The sequence below is a fragment of the Leopardus geoffroyi genome, chromosome X, assembly GCF_018350155.1.
Source record: "Leopardus geoffroyi isolate Oge1 chromosome X, O.geoffroyi_Oge1_pat1.0, whole genome shotgun sequence".
Lineage (NCBI taxonomy): Eukaryota > Metazoa > Chordata > Mammalia > Carnivora > Felidae > Leopardus > Leopardus geoffroyi.
In genome coordinates this window covers 102,109,983-102,126,948 of record NC_059343.1, presented here as the reverse complement: position 1 = coordinate 102,126,948, position 16,966 = coordinate 102,109,983, and the positions used below count along the sequence as shown (strand labels likewise).

General features: G+C 44.1%; 1 protein-coding gene across 5 annotated transcripts in view; it reads right to left on the bottom strand.

The window, feature by feature from the left end:
* Nucleotides 1-14,413: 14,413 nt before the first annotated feature.
* Nucleotides 14,414-16,966, bottom strand: part of GRIA3 (glutamate ionotropic receptor AMPA type subunit 3) — a 268,559-nt gene continuing 266,006 nt past the window's right edge. For all 5 annotated transcript variants that reach the window (XM_045472567.1, XM_045472565.1, XM_045472566.1 and 2 more), the window contains one exon: nucleotides 14,414-16,663. The gene's annotated coding sequence lies outside the window, so the exon portion shown is untranslated. The remainder of the gene's footprint in view (nucleotides 16,664-16,966) is intronic.

The window sequence follows — 16,966 nt, the reverse complement described above, 5'->3', positions numbered from 1 at the left end:
TTACAGAAAGGGAGGCAAACCATAAGAGGCTCTTAAAAACAGAGAACAAACTGAGGGTTGATGGGGGGTGGGTGGCAGGGAAAATGGGTGAGGGGCATTGAGGAGGACACTTGTTGGGATGAGCACTGGGTGTTGTATGTAAGGGATGAATCACGGGAATCTACTCCTGGAGCCACAAATACACTGTATACACTGTATGTTAGCCAACTTGACAATAAATTACTAAAAAAATAATAAAAAATAAAAAGCACTTTTATTGAGGTGTAATTGATATACAAAAAAAAAAACCTGTGCATTTTGAATGGATACAACTGATGAGTTTGGACATGTGCTTTCAGCCATGATACCATCACTACAGCCAAGGTAAGAAAACCTATCCATCACCTCTAAAAGTTTCCTTGCACCCCCATGCTTTTTTGTTGTGATAAGAACACTCAATATGAGATCTACTCTCTCCACATGATTTTAAGTGCACAATACCATGTTGTTAACTCTAGGAACTGTGTTGTTTGGCAGATGTCTAGAAGGCTTTCACCTTGCATAACTGAAACTTTATACTCCTTGAACAATCATACCCCATTTCCCTCTCCCTTCCAGCCTTTGGTAACCACCATACTATTCTCTACTTCTAGGAGTTTGACTCTTTTAGATACCTCATATAAATGGAGTCATACAGTATAAGTCCTCCTGAGACAGGATTATTTCACTTAGCATAATGTCCTCAAGGCTCATCCATGTTGTCACAAATGATTGGATTTCCTCCTTTTTTTTTTTTTTTTTAGGCCGAATATTATTTCCTTATATGTTATACACCACATTTTCTTTATCCATTCATCTGTTGATGGACATTTGGGTGGATTCCATATCTTGGCTATTGTGAACAATGGTAGAGTTTATTTGGGTGATTGGGTGGGTTAGGGAGTAGCTCTGAGGAAGTGGAGGGTAATTGATTAAGGGGATGGGATGGAAAAGGAAAAAGGGGAGAAAACAGTGAAGTTCATGCATTGTTACCTGGCATCTGCTCAAACCCTGACACTGTGCTAAGCATTGTGAAGAATTTCTAGGGAGAAGATACCGCTCTTGACCCCATGAACTTATTGTTTGGTTTGGTGACAAAACATGGAGATTATAGTACAGACTTGAGTTACTAAAATCCTGATCCAGACAGTGAATTTTCAACTATTTCTGCAACGTGCTATTGTGTCTCTAAGGCTGTCGCACAAAAATTTTCCAGCAAGGTTAGCGATAGTTTACCTCCATTTAAAAATTGCCATGCATTTAAATTTAGGAGGAGGGGTCAATTCACAAAATCGTGATTATTGCAAATCCAAACCATGACAAGCTGTTTTGAATATGAAAGAACTGGCTGATTGGAACTTGTTCCTACGAGGCTTTCTGTGGTTGATTCTATCCTGTGTGACTGGATAGCATTTTTAATCTCCAAAGCTCTTTGAAGCAATTTGACATGATTTGAATGGTGTGTGTGTGTGTGTGTGTGTGTGTGTGTGTGTGTGTGGTGTAGTGGTCAGTGGTGACAAATGTTTCATGTTTATCCTGGGGGGCTGGGAGGCCCTAGTTTGTAACGTTTGCCTATTTCTGCAGTATAAATACTTACACCATGGCCAATTGTAAAACCTCCAGTTGAGCACTGAGTGTGGAGTTGGGAAGAGAGGTGTACGATTAGCTCTCCATAGTTCCTGTGTGGGGCAAGGGAGGCAGAATGAGGGGTGAGGGAGACAGGGAAATAAATACCAAAGGAACTGCTTTAAAGACTCTAAAGGAAGAAGCAAGGCCGGAGGTTTGGATAACTTTGAACTACAGTAGACCCTTGAACAACACAGGTTTGAACTGTGCTGGTCCACTTATATATAGATTTTTTTCAATAAATATAGTACAGTACTGTAAATGTCTTTCTCTTCCTTATTATTTTCTAATTTTTTAATTTATTTTTTTATTTTTTGGAGAGAGAGAGTGAGCCAGGGAGAGGGGCAGGGGGAGGCAGAGAGAGAATTTTAAGCAGGTTCCATGCTCAGTGCAGAGCCTGATGGCAGGCTCAATCCCACAACCCTGGGATCATGACCTGAGCCGAAATCAAGAGTTGGATGTTCAACCAACTGAGCCACCCAGGCACCCATCTTCCTTATGAGTTTCTTAATGGCATTTTCTTTTCTCTAGCTTCCTTGATTGTAAGAATACAGTATTTAATACATATAATATACAAAATATGTGTTACTTGACACTTTATGTTATTGGTAAGGCTTCTGGTTAACAGTAGACTATTAATAGTTAAGTTTGGGGGGAGTGAAGAGTTGAATGCGGATTCTCAACTAGGCGGGGGTCGGCACCACTAAGCCCTGTGTTGTTCAAGGGTCAATTGTACTTTATCAGCTTCCTAAAAAAGCAAAAGTTTTGTTAAACTGCACTGCTAACGGTGATGGACTTTCACCTGAGCTGCCTTGGCAGCTGTGACAAATAACATCAATCTTCGCTTTAGGGGATTTTTAGGCACTGATTTTGTAGTTTTAAGAAGTTACTTGGGGCGCCTGGGTGGCTCAGTTGGTTAAGCTTTTGACTCTTGGTTTCAGCTCAGGTCATGATCTCACGGTTCCTGAGTTCGAGCCCTGCATGGGGCTCTGTGCTGACAGTGCAGAACTTGCTTGGGGTTCTCTCTCTCTCTCCCTCTTTCTCTGCCCCTCCCCACTTGTTCTCTCTCGCTCTCTCAAAATAAATAAATAAATTTTTAAAAAGATGAAAATTAAAAAGAAGTTACTCACTTTGGAACTAATCTATGGTGATAAAATCAGAATAGTGGTTACCTTCTGGGTATGGGGGGGAGGGGACACAGGGGCACATTCTGGGGTTCTGAAAACTTTCCATATCTTGATCTGGGTAATGATTATGTCTGTTCATTTATATCTCAATAATAAATAAATAATCAAAAAACTTTGCTCACTTTGAACATCCTGTCCCCTCCCCGCCAAATATTTCTTTTAGACCTATGTTAGATTAAAAATAGTGGGAAAAGAGTGAGGGGCAGGGAAGAAATACAGATTATCTTATTAGGCAATGTACATCCCAGTAACTACTATATACGATGTGTTTTGCACAGTGTACATTTCACACTGTGCATTATTCATTACACACACGGTGGTATTAGCTCGGAAATTGGGATCAGGTAAATAACATCAGGAAGTAATGACTGTTGACATTACATGTAGTAATCTGTTTTCCCGGAACAAACTGCAAATGTATTCTGTTTGGAATTAATACAGTATTTTAAATTTTATCCATAAAAATGACTTATGAGATTGAATCCATTAGTTTAATGGAATATCATGATCATTATTCCAAACTTATTTATATTGCAATCAGTAGAATGGGATGTCTCTTCCGAATGAGAAAACGAATGTGAATGCCAAAGATTTTCTTTTATTTAATTTTAATAATTGTAAATCATCGGATGTGATACGTATTTTTCATATTTATGCCTGTAAGTAAATCCCACCAGAGAAAATAGAATAGGGGAAAGACACATTAAAACCTACCAACTGTTTCTCTCAGATGGTTTTAAGGCTTTACGTTTCCATGATAACATGATCGGCATTAAGGCACGATCCCTGTTGAGGGTCAGGTGTAGGCCAGGAGTGATGAGCAAGGGAAGGCCAATGGCATGGCGCTCATTACTTGCAACATTGGAGGAGCCTGGCATTTCACCAGGATATTTGTCAAGGCTAGAGCTTCTAATCAAGACCTTGGAAGATCTTGGGATGGCAATTCCTTTTGGAAAGAATGCTAAAAAAATCTTTGGGTGGGATGTTCTTGGTGCCACTGACTCTAGAAATGAACCAATCAGCAGGCTTGAAATTTTACTATTAGACGCTCACTCCTTTGGTTTGTAGTAGCACCTCTGCAGGATGGTCCCATTAAAATATCCTGCCGCTTACAAGTTGTGTTTAGCAAGTTTCTTAACCTGTCTATGCCTCAGTATCCCCATTTGTAAAATGGAGAAAATAAGAGGACCCGCATCATAGGCTTGTGATGATCAAATGGCAAATGCAACTCTCACATCAAGGCATGGTTGATTTATCATATTGTCAAATCTCTCTCCTAAAGATACAATTTCAGAGACGACACTCAGGAGGAATGAATGAATTTGGAAGCTTCTATATGGTGCTGTATCCCTGATAGAAAAAATAGAGGGTTCAGGAACCAAAGAGTGGAAACAGGAATGGCCCCACTAGCTATCACTCCCAGTGATTCAATGGAGGATTTTGTGTCTCCTGTCACTGTAACTCTATGCTTTACAGTATAAAGGGGCTCACTCTCCCCAGGGGGACACAACAAGGATCTCATTGGCCTATAAGCTACAACTGACACTTGGATCCTTTGTGTTCCTTGTGTCCAATGACCAGCACCCAAGAAGAGGACCCACCATCCTATCAGGCATAATTGACCCTAATCGGCAGGAGATGGGAATAATATGTCCTTCCTTGATGTAGACCCCGCTCAAAACTGTCAGCCTTTTGTTTCGCCCAGTATATGGGCCACAGCAGTATGCCTGTGTATGAATGTCTTGCCTCCAGAACCCAAACAGACCTATCAGACATTGTGTTTACTTCTTTGTAGTAGGGTTTACAAGATTCAGCATTTTGTCTCTTGGGAGAGGATATTCCTGCATGCCTCTGATATTACACTTCCTGAAAACTGTACTGAATTATTAGGTCCCTGAATCTTTAAAGCATTTATTTCTCTTTTTTTTTTTTTTTTTTTTAATTTTTTTTTTCAACGTTTATTTATTTTTGGGACAGAGAGAGAGACAGAGCATGAACGGGGGAGGGGCAGAGAGAGAGGGAGACACAGAATCGGAAACAGGCTCCAGGCTCTGAGCCATCAGCCCAGAGCCCGACGCGGGGCTCGAACTCACGGACCGCGAGATCGTGACCTGGCTGAAGTCGGACGCTTAACCGACTGCGCCACCCAGGCGCCCCTAAAGCATTTATTTCTCACCCTGTGGAGCATGTATCTTATCAAGGCCATCATCATGCTGGTCACCTCCTGCTTATTCTTCTGGATTGGCATGATGAGGTCAATCGATGTAAGAGATCAATGTGATCATGTCCTGAGGGATGTCCAAATGGTCTATATCTCTTTGGACTCCATTATGACACAGGGTATGAGAATTAACTAGCTCTGAGGCAAAATCGTACGTGTATTTGTTGTCTTTTTCATACAAATGCTCCCTGTTTCTGATCCTCTTTCCTGATTGAAATAGGAAAGAAGACATTTACCAAATCAACAGCTGCATGTCATATACCTGAAGCCATGGGGCTAATTCTTAAAAATTTGTTTAGTTTATTTATTTTGAGAAAGAGTGAGACAGAGAGAGAGAGAGAGAGAAAGTGAGAGAGAGAGAGAGAGAGAGAGAGAGAGAGAAACATGAGCAGAGGAGGGGCAGAGAGAGAGAGAGGAAGAGAGAATCCCAAGCAGGCTCTGCCCTGTCAGCACAGAACCCAACATGGGGCTTGATCCCACAAACCATGAGATCATGACCTGAGCTGAAACCAAGAGTCAGACACTTAACTGACTGAGCCACCCAGGGGGGTTAATTCTTGGTTGAGTTGGCAGTAGTCTATAGTCATTCTCCAGGATCCATCTTAGTTAATTCAGGGACTAGATTTTTTAATTAAGCAGGATATTATAGGAACTGCCATCCTTGCATTGTTTAAATCTTTACAAGTGACAGTGATTTCCACCATCTCCCTTGAGATGTGATATTACTTTTGATGTACTACCTTGTTCAGTCCCTGGGGGTAGGGAGGCAGCTTTAGAAACTTCTACTTGGCTTTCTCTACTATAGCAAGGACTCAACATAGGGATTACTCCAACTGCCAAATATGTCAATCCCAACTACATATTCAGGTACCATGAAAATGACCATCAGGTGAGCCAGCAGACCCCATGGATCCACTATAAGTGCGGCTTTGGCCAGGACTCCATTTATTACCTGACCCGCATGTGACCCCAATCTAACAAGGGGACATGATGATGTTTCATGTCTCCAAGTGTCAATATCAATTCAGATTCTTGGTTTAATAGGCCTTTAAATGTCTGGATATTTCTCTTTCCACAATGTACAATAAATGGGCAGTATGTACAGTAAATTTACCCAAGTAAATGACCGTGGTCCCTTTGGTAATGACTGGGGGAAGGGATGGTGTTGCAGGGCTCTTCCCCTGGGCCATCTCTTCAGTCAGTGGGTTCTGGAACTAAAAATTAGCTTAGATCTGGAAACCGGACTAGGAATCACGATTTTGCTAATTGGGAAGACTGACCTCAAATTTTGTTTCATTTATTCTCACTCTTTTTATTTTATTATACATGTTAAACAATACCCTGTTTGCCTATCTATTTGCATCGAAGGATGCTGTGTTTTATCAAGCCTCTCTTTAACTTTATACAAATCAGGCCCGCATGGTTGCCACTCTATTCTTGTCTGTTGTTCCAATAATGACCAACCCCTGGCTGCTGGTGGCTAAACACTATCCCCAGGACTCTACTGCTGGGAGGTAGAGAGGGTTGCTTACCTTTTCCATTTCTTTCAGGGATTCAGGGACAGCCTCCACTAGCATCTGCCCTGGCCTGCAAGGAGAGCCACCACTGAGCTTCTTGCTGATGCTTCTGTCCCGCTCACCAGCATTCCTCATGGCCTTGATGAATGCTGTGTTCCCTTAGCCCTTACATGGAACATGGTCCTCCAGTGGGTCCTCTGGCCTCATATGATATGTCCACTCTAGTATGTCAACTTCCCCCTCAGCCTTTTAATTCCTTCCTCTACCATCTGCCACAATAATTCAGGAGTTTTCAATATCACTCAGTGTGGGCTACTGTTCTATCTAGGCTTATTGAGGAGACACCTATAAACTGCGAGCTTAAACCAAACTCTGGGCTCTCTGCTAGGGTGTTAAGTCTTGTATTCCAAGAAAGTGCCCCCAAGTCAACGAACTCTCCCTAATCCAGTCTTAACACAAAGCAGCTCTTGATCAAGCACCTTCAGAATCTAGCCCCACGGGTACTCCCTTGACTCCTGCCAGCCTGTGCTGGTTCCATCTCCTAGTTCCTTCAGGGTGTAGTCCCTTTCCTCCTCTGTCAGGGTTAGCTAGTTCTTGGGAGGGCCATGCTGCTTCTAGGCCTGTTGTTCTGTGTGGGAAAGACCTCTGTATTGTCTCCTCATACGGAGGAAGTACTAGCTCTTATTTGGGAGGAGTGGACACAGAAGTTTCAGAGAAGACCGGGGAGTCAAAATCTTCAGGAGCTTCCACTTAGATGTCCCCACCCTCTGTGTCAGGGTGCTGGGTTTTCCCAGCTAAGGACCCTGACTTTCGCATAACATACCTGCCTCAGTTGACCATTCAACTATCCTTGAAATTCAGCTACTCTAATGATCAAATGCTGCGTTTGAGCTTCGCCTTTTTATGCTCACCACTGCATGAAATGAGAGTATCTGTAAGCTAAAGAGACTCTTGGGTTCTCACATTTAGTTTTTAATTGTTATTTGCACTCAGCTTTCTATTATCTGTTTTTAGGGCATCAGTGTGACTGAATAGCAAGTATCAGTTTCCATTTTCTTTATATTTATAATTCTCCCATAGAATCATTCCACCAGCTAGTGTCTCTTCTCCACTGGCACATGCTTCCAAAACACCACAGATGAAAGCTTTAACAATTAGGCTGCTGCCTCGTGCCAGGGGCTGTCTGGGCATAGCTTCCCACCGGGAATAGGGTCCTCATTATGACCCTAGGGGTGAAGGATCCAATCCTTGAACCCCATCCACAGCCTGCTTTCTTGGGACCACTTCTGCTACCAAATGTCACGGGTTAGACTCTCAAAGAAGCAGGTGTTGAGGAGTTAGGAATGCAAAAGGCTAATTAGAGAATAACAGCTGGGAAAGAAGAGGGACAAAGAAGCAAAATGGAGCATGGGGCCAGCAGACTGTGGCGTGGACCTGCTAAAGTCTCTACCAGCCCAACGGGGCTTTCTGGAATCAAGATTGCTCATTGGAGAAGTCCTGTGTTGGGTGGACATGACTAGGTTCTTGTACCACCGATTTGCTTAGTCACTAGCTGGGGGTTACCGGGAGAGAGTGTGACTTTATCACCATTTTGCTCAGTCACTGGCTGCAGGCTGCCCCAATAAGAATGTGATCTGAGTTCAAAAGCTTAGGTGGAGTCTGAAGATGCTAACAGCTGGAGGCTGTCAGGTGCCTACACCGCTTGCAGCTGGGCAGTAAGTCATTTCTTCAAGGGGGAGGATGAAGAGTGCATAATTATGTCTGCCACATGGACTGAGCCTAATACCGCTGTGTATGAGCTAAATTTATCTGTTCCGACTACAATTTATGTTGCCCACCCCCTATCCAGTGGTGAGTCTCACAAAGGAGATTAGATTTGCATACCTGAGTGTCCCATGAGTGAATACATGACCTTGGAGGAGTGTAGCAGCTTGGGGCATCGGCCAGGGAGGAGACCCATAGGGGTGGTGATGGTGCCCAGTGCAGGAGATACTCTGCATCCAAAGGAAGTTGAGGGCCTGGCTGCTTGGATAGCTGGAGATGAGGTGGGGCTTCTTTTGGGGGATGAGGGACATTGAGAAGATGGCAGGATTTGAAAAACTACCTTTAATGATAATGATGTGGAAGGTGGACTCCTTTGGTTACAGAGTTTGTGAGTTTTTTTCATTTTCATTTTGTACAGTATAAGGTGGCACTTCTTCTCTGTCCTCAACACTGCTTCCTAAGTTATGCCTCTGGGTTATTTTTTTCATTTCCACATTCCATTCATTTGTTCATCAAACATTTACAATTCTGTTTCACTTATGGAAATGACTAAGAGAGACTCTACCCACGGTGTCAGCCAGTGATCTAGTAGGGAAGACGATATAACATCTTAGCACTAGGAAAAAGGCAAGTACTACTGGGACAGAATACTGAGAAAGAGTCTGTAAACCAATCCTGGGGGCAGAGGACGGTCAGGGAAGGTTTCCCAGAGGAAATGATGCCAATTTGGTCTTAAAGACAAACTATGAGTTAATTAGGCATAAAAGTGAGGGGAAGGGACTCCCAGGCAGGTGGAGAAGCGTGTGCAAAACCACGGAAGCACGAAAAGACACGGCAGAGCCAGGAATGTTAAGCAGTTGGATATGACGAGGCCTCAGTAGAGAATGGAAGTGAAGGGGTGGTGAACAAGGAAGCTGAAGAAATAGGCAGGAGGCAGATTATGAAAGGTCTTTCATGGGGGCTCCTGGGTGGCTCTCAGTTGGTTAAGTGTCTGACTTCGGTTCAGGTCACGATCTCATGGTTCATGAGTTTGAGCCCCGCGTTGGGTCCTGTGCTGTAGGCTGTGTCTCCCTCTCTCTCTCTGCCCCTCCCCTGCTTGTGTGCTCTCTCTCAAAAATAAATATACATTAAAATTTTTTTTAAATGAAAGGCCTTTTATGATAAACTAAGGGATTTAGTCTTAGCCAAAGGGCAATGAAAAGTGATGAGAGCCAAAGAATCATTCTGGCTGCGGAGTGGAGGGTGAATTGGGGGATTAAAAACTAGAAACAAAGGGAACGGTTAAGAGACTGTTGCATTTGGCCATATGGAAAGTGTCACAAGCTCAAACTAAACTAGGGATGGATTATCGGAGCCAAGACTTGTCTGAGGGTGAAAATGAGGGAGGGTGCGCACAAGGTTGATAACCAGGCTTTGGTTCCTGGATTGGGTGTTTGGGTTTATGGTGGTGATTACCACCCTGTCCCATGGTCCTCTCTGCACGGCCCAGCTCTCTATGGCCGTGGCAAGGATAAGGAAGGAGCACCCCCCCCCCCCATCCTTCCCTTGTTCTTTCTTTGATTCCATCCGGGTCCTACCTCATATCTCTCTGAGGGTGATCAGAACCATCTTTTTGTATTATGTTTCCAAAAGTGATCTAGGTAGCTTGTTTGGAATGTACACATTCCTTTTTTCTGAAATGTTTATTTATTTATTTTGAGGAGGGGGAGTGGCAGAGAGAGGGATGGACAGAATCCCAAGCAAGCTCCGTGCCGGCTGCCAGCACAGAGCCCAATGTGGGCCCCGAACCCACTAACCGTGAGATGATGCGCTGAGCTGAAACCAAAAGTCAGACACTTAACTGACTGAGCCACCCAGGCGCCCCTGCATGTTCCTTCTTTGGTGACAGCTCTAGTTGGTTTTCTTTCACATGAGCACAAACCGTATTATGATTCTGAGATCCAAAAGGTAAGAAAAATCATACACTTACTTTTCACTACATACATCTTACAGCTGTACAAGTTGATGTTAAACTGACCCATTTGTTTTTTCATTGTCACTGTACTGAGAATTCTGCTTCTAAGTGCAAGCCCATTTTTCCTCAGATTGTTACACCTACCAATTTTAAAGTTTATTGGATTTATTCTTCTATCTCACTCTACTCTCTATCAATGGGGTTTTAAATCAGGATGGAGACTTTTAGTGGGAACTGGTTTAGTAGTGGGGTGAGGGTAAGAGCAAACAGTTCCTGTGTTGGGCACATTCAGTTTGATGTGCTTATGGGATTGTCCAAGTGAGGAGGTACCACAGACATTGGGATATACTGCCTTGGTGCTCAGGAGAAAGTTTTGAGATGGAAATGAGGACTAGAGAGACATCATAACATAGGTGGAAATGGAAACTATGGGATAGCACCCAGGGAGAATGTACAAAGTGAGAAGAGAGGAAGAAACATGGTGGAACTCAGGAGAACATTGACATTACGATTTAGAAGAGGAGACCAGGAAGCAGGAGAGAAATTAGCCGTAGCAGGGTAGGAGGAAAACCAGGAGAGAGTGCTGTCATGGAAGTCAAAGGAATAGACATTTTCAAGGTGGGACAGGCTAATAGCATCAAATTCTGGAAAGTGGCCAAGTAAGACAATGACTATCGAATAGGGTCCAGTAAGGGTTAGTGAGCTTTTTATGTAAAGAGCAAGTTAGTAAATATTTTAGGCTTTGTGGGCAATACTGTTGCATCCTTTCAATTCTGCCATTGGAGGCTGAGAGTGGCCACAGACGAGATGTAAGTGAATGGGTGTGCCTGTTTTCCAATAAAACTTTATTAATGAAAACAGGTGGTGGGCCACATTTATCCTGTGGGCCAAAGTTTGTGATCACTTGCTATAAAGTATGCTGGGGCACCTGGGTGGCTCAGTCAGTTAAGCATCCGACTTCGGCTCAGGTCATCATCTCGCGGTTCGTGAGTTCGAGCCCCGCGTCGGGCTCCGTGCTGACGGCTCAGAGCCTGGGGCCTGCTTTGGATTCTGTGACTCCCTCTTTCTCTGCCCCTCCCCCACTCACGCTCTGTCTCTCTCAAAAAATAAATAAATGCTAAAAAATCAAATAGGAATACAGTTTACTGATGACCTTGTCAAAAGCAGTTCTCGTAGAGCGGTGGGGTGGAAGCCATAGTCCAATGATGGGGAATAACAAGCTTTTCCAAAACTATATTGTAAGTGGGGGGGAAATGTAGACCTTACGAGCCACTACTAGGTTGGGAGAGGGTTTGCAGCCTTTCAAGAAAATTAGCACTCTCATGGGGGAAGATGGCAATGTTGTTTGGAAGTATTTGCAAAATTGTCTCCCCCATCAGCCTACATTCAAGCTTCCGGTGAGCTACTGCCAGGGCTTTGGCTTGTTCAGGCGTAATGCATATTTATTAGGAAAAATTTAAATCAGTCATTTTTGCTCCAGGATTGAAACTCAGTGAAACCACTGAAAGGCTAATTTTGTCAAATCTGCTGACACGGGGAGAGGATTATTTCTTAGGCTGACATTGCAGGTTCTTTTATACTTTGATAGTGAGGGCATCGTGAGTCAATACATAAGCAAATATCCGCTGCTCAGAGGGTGGGCAGACTGGCAGGAAAGTGGTCATTGTGAGGTTCTCGGCAGCTAGCGGCCTGCAGGGCCCAGGTGTGACTCCTCAGTTGAAAAGGCTCACGGCTTTGGAGGCACAAAAGTTCCACCTGTTTATATTAGAAATCAGGCTCCACCCGGGTGTATTAGGAAGCACGGATCCAAGTGAAGAGGCAGACAGCAAGTCTTCACTTTAGGCTCCTTACAGTTCTTTGTCTGAGCAAAGCGCTGGACATGAATGGATGTCGGTTCATCCTCTACCTTTCCACCAAGACTGCAAGCCTCCTGAGGGCAGGAGCCAAGTTTGCTACCGTATCATCTGTGAAGTTACAAGGACAACACCTGTCAAAGAGCTTGGGCGTCTTGCCCGTCCAAATGAGTTTGTGAACCCTCGGTTTAGAGGATGCTAAGGAAGCAGCAGCAGGTTCGGGACAATGACAGACCTCGCATAAGACCTCCCTCCAACCTCTCCTGACAATAGCGCCCTCCCAGGGAGCCTTTCGAGAAAGCCCAGAAGCGTGCCACACGTCTTCACTGAATAGGAACGTCATGTCTCGGACTCCGAGTCTTAGGTGTACAGGAAGTCTCTTAGCGCCTCATTCTTTCACCTTCAGCTCTAGAGGCAAGTTCCATTGAATTCTGGGCGCCACTGGTCACTCTCTTGCAAGACCTTGCCTTTCTTCCAGTCCGAAATGATGGGGGTGGGGAGGGGGTAACTGTAAGTCCCTCCAGTGGCCCCGGATTCAAAAGAGATTTCCTGTCGGGTCGCCAAGTGCTGTGTGTGCCCACAGCCGAATGCAGATATACTGCTGCTGGGTGTCATATCTGCCAAATGACCTGCTGGTAAATTGCTTCCCCAAAAGCTCAGTCCAGGAGGGTAAGGGTAAGAGGGGAGGGGTCTTGCCCAGAGTAGCCGAATAGCTGGCTCTGGCTCCAGTGGAGAGTAACTTTTGGTGGTGTAACTGGTTCACGACCGTTATGGGACCGAGGATTGATAGATCTTCTGTTTCACTGAGTCTGCATTCTGAGGAATAATGCTTCTGCTTCTTGCTTCTAATTTGTTCTCCTCCTCCAGGCTCATGTCCCCAAGTCACAGTGAACCCTTTGTCCCCACCCAATGGCAGGAAGGTGATGGGCCGCGCTGTTCTTCCACAAGCCTACCAAGGTTTCCTTAAATGTCTTTGCCCTTCCTTTTGGAAGATTTTACCATACGGTGCAGTCAGATGTGAGTCTTGACAGGCAAGGAGACCAGTGCAGGGACCAAAAGGCATTGTCCTTTTGTGCGCAGGGGGAGTGTGACATTTGAAACTCAAGACCCGTTTGCAGACCTGGTTGGTGGGCAAGGATGACCCTATGTGTAAGCAAGATATATAGCTGCCTACAGTCTGGCCTGAGAAAGACTATCTTTTTTGCTTGTCCCTTCCTCCACGGAGGAAAAAAACCCCAAACCCCTGCTAACCCAAACTGCACTCTATCGTCATCTGCCACAGTACCTGAGAGTGGCTATTCCTTTGGGGTAAGGGATTGAAGTTCCCGTTAAAATAGGAATCTATCATTTCAGAAGATCCGGGGGCATCATTTGGTACTTGAATTGATTTTATCAGCCAGCTAGGGAACCATCACTCCAATCTAGTCACGGAATCTGCTCCCTAGAGAATCAGTTCTCTTCTGGTGGGACCGCGGTGGGTGACCTAATCGAAGAAAAGGAAAGCAGCTGAAGAGCTGTAAAGCGTGACGGTTCGCCAGCCAATCGGCATTTCTGACGACGGTGAAGATTGGAGTAATGTGCCGAAGCCTCCAGGCCAAATTAACCTCAGCGTGTTTATATCAGCCTATACTTCAGACTCTTCTGGGCGATTTCCTTTCCCACTCTGAGTTTTCTTTGTCTCCAAGGCCTCCTGCTCTCTTTTCCACACTCCCCGACCCCAGATGGCTTCCTTCCTTCCTCTCTCTAGCATCTCAGCTGTACTTTTCTTTGTTGCTGGCCCAGCCGCAAATTATCCCTTCCTTTCCTATCATTATCTCCTGTTTTCTAGGGCGGCCATCATATAAAACTGGCCTATATTTAAACACTTGCTTTATGTATTGGGTAAAACTGTACTCCATGTTCAGAGTCTACAAATCAGACTTGATTAGCAGCCTTTTGTCTCTCCCTCAGAAACACTGTAGAATCAATATAGTCCTGCATTCATTATTTCTCTCTGAACTCTAGATCGGTGACGCTTGCTGGAATGAAGGTTTTTCCAATGGAATGTGTAGTTAGGATGAGGGCTCGGAGCGTGACTGTGGTCGCAGATGAGTTGGGGCGGGGGGGGGGGGGTGGTGCGGGGGAGGGGAGCGGCGTAATCTTTTATGAAAACCACCGGCGAGGTAACTGTGATATCATTGGCAAAGCCTCCGGTGGGAAGTAAATTGATGAATAATAACTTCCTGGCACCTGTATCCACGTCCGTTTTAAACTGTCAAAGCACAGAAACAGACTTCTTTCTTTACAATTTTATTTACAAAATGTATTAAAACTTTGTACAATACCTCACGGCAATGAGGCTCCGTAGTTTATGCCCACACATGCAATTTACGCTTTTACGGCCATTAGTTGGCTTGGCAATTTTTCTGTTCACTGAAGTACAGCTTTAACAACAAAAAGAAAAGAATTGGAAAAAAAAAAAATCCTCAAGTGACTACCGCCAAACTCCCATAGCTTGAAGTTAGTAGCAGAAATTTGAAGCAATCAATGTTTGTTTTTTAAACATGCAAGTTTTTGAAAAATAACAAACCAATTTATCCGCCTCTTCATTCCCAGCAAAGTTTCTTCTGAAAAACTGATTTGAGTCCATAAACATACATTTCTCCTTATACAGTGCCTACGAAAACATTTGTGTGTAGGTCGGTTGATTTGTTTTATACAACTTCATATTTGCACAGCGTTAGCTTCCTGCTCTGGACATTATAGCATTCAGAAGTTGAAAGTCACAGTTTCATGAAAACAAAACAAAAACGAAAACACAACAGCTTCCTTTTTTTTTTTTTTTTTGTTCAATACCATTTAAAATTTGACAGGTGAGTTACTCGCTTATGACACCATTTTTGGAATGAAAGTTTATATTACACTTTTCTGGAAACGTTTCATCGGAACGAGACTTCCTCCTTCCTTTTCTGAAGACAAGAGCAAATGGGCAGCGAGTCAACTAGGCATCTAAAGGTCACACTTGGGAAACGAATTCAAGCTCCTAGTTTTTACAGTCTGGAAACTTCCCAATGCACGTCACTGATGAGAGCAAACTACTGAACTACAGAAAGCATACGTCATTATATAGGAGGTAATTAGTGAGCGGAGACTATTTCCTCTGACTGTTCTGATGATGCCAACGGCAGGTACGCAGTTAGTTACTTGATAGCCCGTGGAGCAGTGGCGCGATCTTCTGAGAAAGTCAGTGGAGAGACTGCTCCGAGCAAGGACCTGGGAGTGTTGCTGAGGCCCTTGGTTTAGCAGTAGGTTTGGGAATGCATTTTAGTCTTTGCAAACTAGAAAAGGACACATGCAGTCTGACGGAGAGCCACGGGCAGTCACAGGCAACAGCTGGGAAGACAGACCTAGCAAGAGTAAAGTCAGACTGACAACCGTGGTCTGAACCCACTGGCCCGCCTTGCAACGCGGTCCTGTCTCCGAGGTGTACACTTGAAAGGCATACTTAGCGGAGAAAAGCGGAGCTTAAACACAGTGTTGTTTCTGAGAAAGATATTCTAAACACATTTGGGAGTGTAGGCAGCATTTCCCTCACCTCAATGCTAAAGACTCAGCTGTATTGACTTAAAACGCACACCAAAGCAAGAAAAACAGATCTGTGAGCTGCAATTCCAGGCTTCTTGGAAAGCCCCGGGATCCATTGTAGGAAAGCACCGAGAGGTACGCCTGATCGTGCCTCGCCCCTTGCTACACACACAAGTCCATTTCGAAAGCTCTGGGAATCCCTTCACCGAGTGGGAAGTTATCAAAGCATTCGCACAAAACCATTTCAAGAACACAGAGAAGTCACGGTTGAGTCCCTTTTCCAAAAGTGTTTGAATTTTCTTAAGTGTTGCATTTACATTCTAAAGATATACACATTTCAGCAACGTTGAAAGGAAATAGGGTGCACAGAACATCACTACCAACAGGAAATACCAAAAACATCTGGTCAGCAGATCCTAGAAGAAATGCCAGTCTGTCTTCCCAAACACAGGGAGTCAGAGATTTTTTTTTTTTTTTAATCAGGAGGAATTAATTATTTTAGCTGAGATGGGCCTATTGGCTGAATTGGAATTTTAAATTTGTGTGCGTGCGTGCGTGTGTGCGTGCGTGCGTGTGTGTGTGTGTGTATTAAAGAACATGGTGTTTGTATACTGAGCAGTGGTATCAAAGAATGGCTTTTGTTGAATTGACTTTTTGTAATACGATTTTTTTCCGCATACTGGAATCTTGCATGTCCATGTTTTTTGTTGGTCTTATTTTAATTTTTTTCAAGCAAAGCAAAACGATTTCAGTGATGGTTTGCATTGTCGCGAGTCTCAGAGTGTTCCATAAGGCACTGAAGGGAAAAACAATCCGTTTTTCCTATTGAAAGGTCATTGCACCATCAACAATATTCGTGTCATGCCCGACACCAGGGAGAGTGAAGTCTGGCTCAGGATCCTTGAAGCGGCCACGTTTTCGGTGATTCCTCTCATCACATGCCTCCAACGGGGCGGGATCTGCAAAGACAAGGGGAAACTTACATTTGAACGGGCTTTCTTGTAGGGATTGCAAAGTCCATTATGGCTCAGTCTATGTTGGACAAGAACCGTGAAAGTTTTCTCAGATGGGCATCTCTGAGGCTGCACCCAGATTGACTGGCTTTAGGCAACAAGTCTGCTTAAATTCTTTGACCTGATGCAAATGCTTTGCAATAGGTGAAATTACGTTCCTTCTCCACCAGGCATTGCACTAAGGAATATACAGACGTTACATGAAGTCTAACTTAGGGCACTGATCACTTAGGATGCAGGTATACTAGA